Raw genomic sequence first — 10,719 nt, forward strand, 5'->3', positions numbered from 1 at the left:
GCATGGGCGGCCCATCGAGGCTGCCGTGTGTGTGTGCGTAAGTGTTTGTGTTCGTGCACGTTTCCTAAAACGTGCAGAGTTCGGTTAATGATTAAATTCCTAATTCTATTTGATAAATTAATTAAATTAGAGTTCTTGTAGGATTCTAGGTTTAATTAATTTGTATCTGAATAGGATTCCAATTCCCTTTCCATACCCCTATAAATATGTGGCCTGGGTTCACAATTTATAACGAGTTTAAAAGTATTCAAAGTGAGTTTTTGAGAGAAAAATTCAGCCACACATCTTGCTCAAAAGTGCCGAAAATTCTAGTACCTTAAGGGCGATTCTAGTTGGTCAATCTTAAGGCGGATCCGGACGTGCTGTGGACTATCTACGGAGGGACGACACTTGGAGTCCTAAAGACTTGTTCTTGTTCGGTTCGGGCGCAGCTAGGGAGGGCACGCAACAAAGAGTATGCATCTAAATTATGCTATATGATTATGTGTAAATAATATGTATTCCTGGGTTAATGGTTGTTTCCGCATGATTTATGTAATATCATATGTATCATAACCTAACAGTGGTATCACGAGCCCCTTATTATTTTCATAATCTAATTTGCATAAACATGGTTAAATATTACAAATTTGCAAGAATTAAAAGGGGTGATTAATTTTCGTAATTGTTAATTAATTGCAAATTGCGTTTATTTAATTATACGTACGCAGTTTTTCGGCAGTTTCTTCGTTACTCATCCAAATCGAGCGATGGCTCGCGCGCACAGCGAGCGATGTCGCGCGCACAGCGAGCGATGTCGCGCGCCCAGCGAGCGATGGCTCGCGCGCACAGCGAGCGATGTCGCGCGCCCAGCGAGCGATGGCTCGCGCGCACAGCGAGCGATGGCTCGCGCGCACTGCAAGCGATGGCTCGCGTGCGACAAGCGCTGGCGCGCGCGCAGCAAGCACCACAGCGTGCGATGGCTTGCGATGGAGATGCAGCAGCTATGCGACGAGCGCATGGGCTGCGCGCATATGGCCAGCAATGGCTGTATGCGTGCGGCCCATGGGCGTGCAATGCGTAGGGTGTTTGCGTTACGATTAGATCGTTTTGAATGTTTAATTTGAAAATTTCAGTTCACGTAATTTTAATTAATTTTAAAATTAATAATTTAAATTATTTTCTTGGATTTTAATTTTGAATATTGTAATTATAATAAATGTTATTTATTCTAATTATTTTACTAAAATTAAAATCATGAATTAATTTAAATAACGACTGAAATTAAATTAAACTTTTTGGATTCAATTATAAATTTATATGAGCTTTAAATTTTAATTAAATTTGTATGTTACGTTTCCGGTTAGACTAGAAATACATTTTTATGTTTAAAATTAGTAAAGCATATGAATTTATTGGTTTAAGTGGGAGCGTATTTTAGTCATAAACTCTTGATTAGGTCTACAAATCCTTAAGGTTAAAACAACTTGATTAGAATTAATAAGGACTGAATAATTGGTAGATTATTGGTGCCCTTGATTAATTGCTGCAAATATTTACTAGATGCATAATGTGTTTTACTAACCAGCTAAGTGGGCCATTCATGATAATGAATGGGTGAATGGTATATATTGTATATGTACTGTTTTGCAGGTTATGAAGTGACTAGTATGGCCCAAATAGGATAGAAAATATGGTCTGCGTACCATTAATTTGAATGTAATTGGTCTAAAGTACCAAAGTTATTTTTCAATTCAAATATGGTCTGCGTACCATCAAATAGTTGTAATTAGTTATAGCTTATCCTATTTGAAGAAAATGGTGCCTCCCACGGAGATTTTCAAGACGGACTTTGAAGTTAAAGCTTCAAGATGAAGTCGGGCCATACTAGATCACAAATATCTTATGCATGTTTTAAGTTATTTATTGCTTTTAAATATGTCTTAAAATGCATGAGATCAAAAGCTTGATTATGTTGCATGATTAAGGATTTTAGTTCACTTAAAATCTAACCAACATAGTAAGAGCCTTAAGTTCCAAACTTAAAAATTGAGTTAAAAGGTGCCATGCCAAAATATACACTTGCTTGGATATCCTTTACATCAATCTAGTAATAGTTTTCGCTCAGCGAGGTGTTACTTATTGGTCCTAAAGGGGCAAGGTACACAAATAATTGTGAGTACATGTTAGTTTTGGTGAAACTCAACGATATAAGTAAGGAGTCCTTTTATGTCGTGGCAAATTCGATAGGTTTACCTAATAAGTTCTTAGACGTACCTATCAACCAAGAATAGTTTCTAGACTATTAGCAAAAGGCTTTTGCTTACCTAAGATGTTCTAGGATTAAGTCGACAAACTGTGCTTAGTTCTTCAATGATTTTAGGATCTTGGAATCATTTTATTCACACCTGCCGGAACACATAATTTGAATAAAATGCTTAATAAACATTGAATTATGCATGTATGCTAGAATTTAAGTTTATTAAGAGAAACTGTGAATGGTTATTTATTTGTTTATTCTTTTCAATTGTAGTTTTTAATATGGCAAACAACAATTCATTCAACATTCGATCAATTCTCGAAAAGGAGAAGTTGAACGGGAAAAACTTCCTTGACTGGCAAAGGAACTTGCAAATAGTTCTTATGCAGGAAGAAAAGGAGTATGTCCTAGATGAGGCGATGCTCGAAGCTGCAGGCCACGGGGTCACTCAGGCAGCCCTCAATCGTTGGATTGATGCCAACAAGGATGTGAAATGTCTAATGCTCGCCACCATGAGTGCGGATCTGCAGAAAACGTTCATCAACTCAGATGCTTTCACAATCATCAGTGAGTTGAAGAACATGTTCCAAGATCTGGCTCGAGTCGAAAGATTCGAGACTCATAGGCAAATTCTTGAGACCAAACTTAAGAAAGGCGAGCCCGTAAGTCCACATGTTCTCAAAATGATTGGACTCATTGAGAATATGAGTCGGCTGGATCAGCAATTTTCTCAGGAAATGGCTATAGACACCATCCTCCATTCTCTTCATAGCGGGTATGATCAGTTCAAACTGAACTACAGTATGAATAGTCTGGACAAAACGCTCACTGAGCTTCACGGTATGCTGAAAACCGCTGAAAAGACGCTCAAAAGTGATAAGCAGGATGTGCTTATGGTGCGTGGGGGCAAGTTCAAGAAATCTGGAAAGAAGAGGAATGCTAAGAAAGGTGGCAACAAGGCCAGCCCAACTAAGCAAACTGGCGCCAAATCTGCAAAGAGGAAGGTCAGTCAACCCACTTCTGAATCCGAATGCTTCTACTGCAAGAAGAAGGGGCATTGGAAGAGAGATTCCTTGAAGCTAAAGGAAGATCAGAAGAACGGAACAGTCGTTCCATCTTCAGGTATTTTCGTTATAGACTGTATACTTGCTAATTCAACTTCTTGGGTATTAGATACAGGTTGTGGCTCACACTTATGTTCCAATCCACAGGGACTAAGAAGAAGTAGAAAGTTAAGCAAGGGTGAAGTCGACCTACGAGTGGGAAATGGAGCACGGATTGCTGCATTAGCTGTAGGAACTTACTATTTGTCGTTGCCCTCCGGGCTAGTTTTGGAACTGGAAGAGTGTTTCCATGTTCCAAGTCTTACTAAAAACATCATTTCAGTTTCTTGCTTAGATGCTAAGGGATTTTCCTTTTTAATAAAAGACAATAGTTGTTCGTTTTATTTTAAAGAGATGTTTTATGGATCTGCTAGATTAGTCAATGGACTTTATTTATTAGATCACGACAAACAAGTATATAACATAAATACCAAAAAGGCCAAAAAGAATGATTCAGATCTCACCTATCTGTGGCATTGTCGATTAGGCCATATAAACTTGAAACGCTTAGAAAGACTTCAAAAGGAAGGAATTCTAGAACCATTTGACTTAGAGGATTATGGTAAATGCGAATCATGTTTACTTGGCAAAATGACAAAGCAACCTTTCTCTAAAATTGGAGAAAGAGCAAATGAACTATTGGGTTTAATCCATACAGATGTATGTGGACCAATGAGTACAAATGCTAGAGGTGGTTTCAGCTACTTTATCACTTTCACTGATGACTTCAGTAGGTATGGTTATGTCTACCTAATGAAGCATAAGTCTGAATCCTTTGACAAATTCAAGGAATTTCAGAGTGAAGTAGAGAATCAATTAGGCAAGAAGATTAAGGCACTGCGGTCTGATAGAGGCGGTGAATATCTGAGCTATGAATTTGATGACCATCTGAAAGAATGTGGAATTCTATCAGAGTTGACTCCTCCTGGAACACCACAATGGAATGGTGTGTCGGAACGAAGGAACAGAACCTTGCTAGACATGGTCAGGTCAATGATGGGTCAGGCCGAACTTCCATTAGAATTTTGGGGACATGCACTAAATACAGCTGCACTCACTATAAATAGAGATCCGTCTAAAGCTGTCGAAAAGACTCCATACGAATTATGGTTTGGAAAGCCTCCAAATGTGTCTTTTCTTAAGATTTGGGGATGTGAAGTATACGTCAAACGATTAATTTCAGACAAACTTCATCCAAAATCTGACAAATGTATCCTTGTGGGCTATCCAAAGGAAACAAAGGGGTATTATTTCTACAATACATCTGAGAACAAAGTGTTTGTTGCTCGAGATGGTGTCTTTTTGGAGAAAGATCACATTTCCAAAATGACAAGTGGGAGAAAAATAGACCTCGAAGAAATTCGAGTCGAACAACAAACTCTAGAGAATGCTCAAGATGACATTCAGGATGAAACTCAGAGATCTTTAGAAGAATCTGGTGAGAATCATGGTCAATCTAGAAATGTTACCCCGCGTAGATCGCAAAGATATAGATCTCAACCGGAAAGGTACTTAGGTATTTTGACGAACGAGAGCTATGACGTTCTATTACTGGAAAGTGATGAACCTGCGACTTACAAACAAGCTATGACGAGCCCTAGCTCCAAGCAATGGCAAGAAGCCATGCAATCTGAATTAGACTCCATGTCTGAAAACCAAGTATGGGATTTGGTCGATTTGCCAGATGGCTATCAAGCCATTGGAAGCAAATGGGTTTTCAAACTGAAAAAGGACAAGGATGGGAAACTTGAAGTTTTCAAAGCTAGATTGGTTGCAAAAGGTTACAGGCAAGTCCACAGTGTGGATTACGATGAAACCTTTTCACCAGTTGCAATGCTAAAGTCTATTCGGATCATGTTAGCAATCGCTGCATATTACGATTACGAAATATGGCAGATGGATGTCAAAACTGCTTTCTTAAACGGCGTTTTAACAGAAACTGTGTTTATGACACAGCCTGAAGGTTTTGAGGATCCAAAGAATGCTAAAAAGGTATGCAAGCTAAAGAAATCAATCTACGGATTGAAGCAGGCATCCAGGAGCTGGAATATACTTTTTGATGAAGCAGTCAGTGACTTTGGTTTCATCAAGAACGCAGACGAATCTTGTGTATACAAGAAGGTCAGTGGGAGCAAAATTGCTTTCCTAGTATTATATGTCGACGACATATTGCTTATCGGAAATGACATTCCTATGTTGAACTCTGTCAAGATTTGGCTTGGGAAATGTTTTTCGATGAAGGATCTAGGAGAAGCACAGTACATATTGGGCATCAAGATTTACAGAGATAGATCTAAAAAGATGATTGGACTTAGTCAAAGAACTTATATCAATAAGGTGCTTGATAGGTTCAAGATGGCGGACTCCAAGCGAGGCTACCTACCCATGTCTCATGGAATGACTCTAAGCAAGACTCAGTGCCCAAAAACACTTGATGAGCGTAGACGAATGAATGGGATTCCATATGCATCATTAATTGGTTCAATAATGTATGCTATGATATGTACACGCCCGGATGTTGCGTACGCACTCAGTGCTACGAGCAGATACCAGTCAGACCCAGGAGAGGCGCATTGGACTGCTGCCAAGAACATTCTGAAGTACCTGAAAAGGCACAAAGATGACTTCCTGGTCTATGGTGGAGATGATGAATTAATTGTTAAAGGCTATACGGACGCAAGTTTCCAAACCGACAAAGATGATTTCAGATCACAGTCTGGGTTTGTCTTCTGCCTCAACGGAGGAGCAGTAAGCTGGAAAAGTGCTAAGCAAAGCACCATTGCGGATTCTACAACTGAAGCGGAGTACATTGCTGCACATGAAGCAGCAAAGGAAGCTATATGGCTAAGGAAGTTCATAGGTGAACTTGGTGTAGTCCCCTCCATTAAAGGACCAATAGCCCTGTATTGTGACAATAACGGAGCTATTGCACAGGCAAAAGAGCCTAGACACCACCAGAGAGTCAAGCATGTACTTCGTAGATTTCACCTTCTACGAGAGTTCGTTGAAAGAAAAGAAGTCGAGATAAGCAAAATTGGAACTGATGACAACATATCAGATCCATTAACTAAACCTCTGCCGCAGGAGAAGCACAACTCGCACACTGCAGCTATGGGAATCAAGCATATTGGAGAATGGCTTTGATGTCTCTGTTTAATGTTTTAAAGTTTTAGAGTTTAAATCTTTGTAAAACATTATTGGTTAATCATTCACAATAAATGAAAAGAATTCATTTTTCCATTTAATTTGTGGTTTATTAAATGATGAGTCCCTTCAATTTGACGATATATTCAAGATAGACTGTCAGGACCAGTCCTGTGACTAAGAAATGTCTATCAAGTGAACTTGAATGTCAAAGGTTGAAAATGGTCCCTAGTCGGAGTTTTCTATAAAATTGGACGCATAGAAAACGTTAGACGATTAGAATGCAAGATGACTAGTAGTTCTGTTTCTTGAACTATGTGGACATGGCAATGTCATAATCATTTGCATAGATACTTACTTTGGGAAGACTAGTATCGGACAAGACCTATGAAACTTTACTGTAAGAGATGAAAATCTGTCATAAGTAAATTTCATTAAATTATTAGACACCAAATCCTCAATACCTGAGTAATTTGAGATTACTTGTTTGAGAACTGGTTGCTTTGACGTTGACCAACCGTCGCACCGTAAAAGGAGGCTATAAAGGCAACGCTCAGGTAATCACCTATCAAACGAAGTCTAATCTCAAGATCGCAAGATTGGGATTGTCCTCCCATAAATCGGGATGAGATGCTTAAAAGTTGTACAAGGCCACTCGGAGAGCTAGAAACTGTGAAATGCATGGTCGTGCTCGGATGAATCATAGGCTATGATTATCTGTTTATTTGATCAGTTGAACTCTGAAACCGAGAAACACCTCTGGACATAATAAGGATGACAACTCTTACCTTATGTTCAAGAGCAAGCATCGAGCGACAAAGGAATTAGGAAATGCACACTTGTCCCTAAGGACAAGTGGGAGACTGAAGGAAATAATGCCCTTGGTCCAAGTATGCATTCTATGATAAGTCTAATAAATGCGGTTCAGTATTAATTAACAAGTTAATAATTCAGTGAGATCAAGTGAGCTGAATGCCTAGCTAGAGGCCGCTTCAGTTCAAGTGGAATTAATGATATTAATCCACAGCTTACTCTTGACTGAACCCGTAGGGTCACACAAATAGTACGTAAACGGATCAAGTATTTAATGGCATTAAATACTCTATCTATGGATATTCGGAATCGACGGATCTTGGTTTCAGTGGGAGCTGAGATCGTCACAGGCAAGAAATGAATACTCCGGAAACGATGATATTACCGGAAACGGAAATATGGATCGTATCGGAAATATAAATATTATCCAAGTCGTAGATGTTGCCGGAAACGGAAACATGGTACGTATCGGAAAATATTATCGGAAATGGAAATATTACCAGAATCGGAAATATTGCCGGAAACGGAAATATTGTCAGAATCGGAAATATTACCGGAATCGGAAAATAATTCCGGAAACGGAAATATTAAATATTTGTTCGAAACGGAAATTAATTCCGGAATCGGAAATGTTAAATATTGTTCGTATCGGAAATGAATTCCGGAATCGGAAATTTAATCGGAAGCGTATCGTACGAATAAGCATCGGACGAGGCCTGCCGGACGAGGGCCCAGCACGAAGCCAGGCCATCGCCCAGCAAGCCAAGCGCGCCACACAAACAGCCACGCCAGGCCCAGCGCAAGGCCAGGCCCAGCAGGCCGTGGCAGCGCGCACAGCGCGCGCAGCGCGCGCGGGTGCTTGCGTGGGCTTGTGGCTCGCGCAGGCCTCGCTGCGTAGGCTGCTGCTCGCACGCACGCATGGGCGGCCCATCGAGGCTGCCGTGTGTGTGTGCGTAAGTGTTTGTGTTCGTGCACGTTTCCTAAAACGTGCAGAGTTCGGTTAATGATTAAATTCCTAATTCTATTTGATAAATTAATTAAATTAGAGTTCTTGTAGGATTCTAGGTTTAATTAATTTGTATCTGAATAGGATTCCAATTCCCTTTCCATACCCCTATAAATATGTGGCCTGGGTTCACAATTTATAACGAGTTTAAAAGTATTCAAAGTGAGTTTTTGAGAGAAAAATTCAGCCACACATCTTGCTCAAAAGTGCCGAAAATTCTAGTACCTTAAGGGCGATTCTAGTTGGTCAATCTTAAGGCGGATCCGGACGTGCTGTGGACTATCTACGGAGGGACGACACTTGGAGTCCTAAAGACTTGTTCTTGTTCGGTTCGGGCGCAGCTAGGGAGGGCACGCAACAAAGAGTATGCATCTAAATTATGCTATATGATTATGTGTAAATAATATGTATTCCTGGGTTAATGGTTGTTTCCGCATGATTTATGTAATATCATATGTATCATAACCTAACAAACATTGTTGTCATAGGAGGCTTAACAACGACACAAAGAGTTATTTATTTTTATATTTTTTTAGTCGCTTTTAGAATCGAGTGCCTTTCATACGCCCTCGCAGCAATCTTTACGAATATTTTTTTTGCTACGTATATTTTTTTTACGCGGGCACCGAGGCTGCTGCGCCTGACCAAAAGGCCAGGCAGCAACTTCAGTGCCCAGCGAAGGGCGTGAGAAATAATGGCGCCCAGCCAGGGGCGTTGAAAATGCGTCCCTGGCTGATTCTCGTTTCTTGTTTGCGTATACTTTTTGTTTATGCGACTTTGATTTTGCGTGCTTGCCTAATAACGTCCTTTACGCGTTGTGCAGCGTTTGTGGGATTCGTTACGGGCCATCCCGAGCGTCGCTTATTTTTGTTGCGATCGTTCGGGTTTGCGGAACACGTGTCTTGGTATAACTCTTTGGCCAATTGGTTTATGAATGTTTGGGCATTCTTTAAGGTCGTTGGTTTTCTAACATTATTTGTCACACACATTCACGTACTTCGCTACACATAACTAACACTACATCATGAGGCAAGATAATAATATGTCATGTAGTTTATGATAGGCTTCTATGGGTAGTATTTGCGCCGGCTTGGTACCGCTTCTATCGCAGATCCAACACATGCCCCGGTCAAGGTAGTGCCTTCAACAGACGAATTTCGCCCAAGAGGCCAATCACGATGTAAGCCAAGGGGGCATGCACCAATGAGAGGGACCTAATGGGCGAGCGATTGGGTTTGGGACGGGTGTACTACTAGCGAAAGTGCCGAGTGGACAACATTCGAAGCGTATGCACCCCCCGGTTGGCGATGGGTATCCTTAGTCCTAACTCCCTGAGGGAGCCAAGATTCGTTATGCGGTTCTGCCCTTTCACATTAATATGCTGATTTTCAGGTCGTCCCAACTTGATGGGGAAATAAACGCGGGGTAGGATCGTTTCACCCTTCGTCTATTTTGATTACCTACGAGCACGAGTATTTCCTTCACTATCCCCAGTGGAGTCGCCACTGTGAGGGGGTAGAAAAAAGCGCGAGGCTAATGCGTGACCCTGTCCCTCGTGGGTGTGACGTTTCTTTTTGTCAAATCAAGTGTAATTGGATTTCCTGTGAGTTTACACCCAATTGACTAGTAATATAGGAGTCGCCATTCAGTTTTTAACGACAATGAGAAAAACTGACAAAACTTGGTTATCGTTACATAAAGGGAGTGCAATTATGTTTGACCACGACGGCCGTAGGTTCCCTTGTGATCCCTAGTGTGGGGATCTCTCAACATACACCCGCAAGGTAGAGATTGAGGGTTCGGGGGACTGTAACTACCGAGAGGAGTACTCGCTCTTCGATAACTCCAGAGGCAGGATATCCTTACTAGCTCAGCATAAATAATTGAAGGGACATGTGTTAACTATTAAACTAATCTGAGTTGATTTTAACAATATGCAACATATAGTACTAGATCGAGCGCGATTATCTGATTTAGATTGTATTAAGGGACCTAGCATGATAATCCAATTTCCCAAAAATATCATATTTATTAGGCGTGATAGAACAATCAGATTTAGTTAGTTTAACAGTTTATAAAAAGGGCGAGGAAAGCAATTAAATCATAGAAAAGGGACACATTACGACGCACCCTTGAGAGGTGCGTCACGGTTCTCAGAAAACTAACCACTTTAACTTTGCTGTTTCTCCTTTTATTTAACGAATCTAAAATTATGGGACAGGATACGTTCTGTTCGATTTATGGATCGATTGCGACAGAACGCGTGATCAGTTTTGCAGCGTGAGGCTTAGGCTTAGGGGTTTAGAGTCAATACTCAGAATAATAATTGTGTGTTGTTGTCTTTTTCACGTCGAACTTAGGGCCCTATTTATAGAAAAGAGTTCGTGGAGAGATAGAATTGTAGAACTCTAATC

The sequence above is a fragment of the Spinacia oleracea genome, chromosome 6 (genome assembly GCF_020520425.1).
Source record: "Spinacia oleracea cultivar Varoflay chromosome 6, BTI_SOV_V1, whole genome shotgun sequence".
In the NCBI taxonomy this organism is placed as follows: Eukaryota; Viridiplantae; Streptophyta; class Magnoliopsida; order Caryophyllales; family Amaranthaceae; genus Spinacia; species Spinacia oleracea.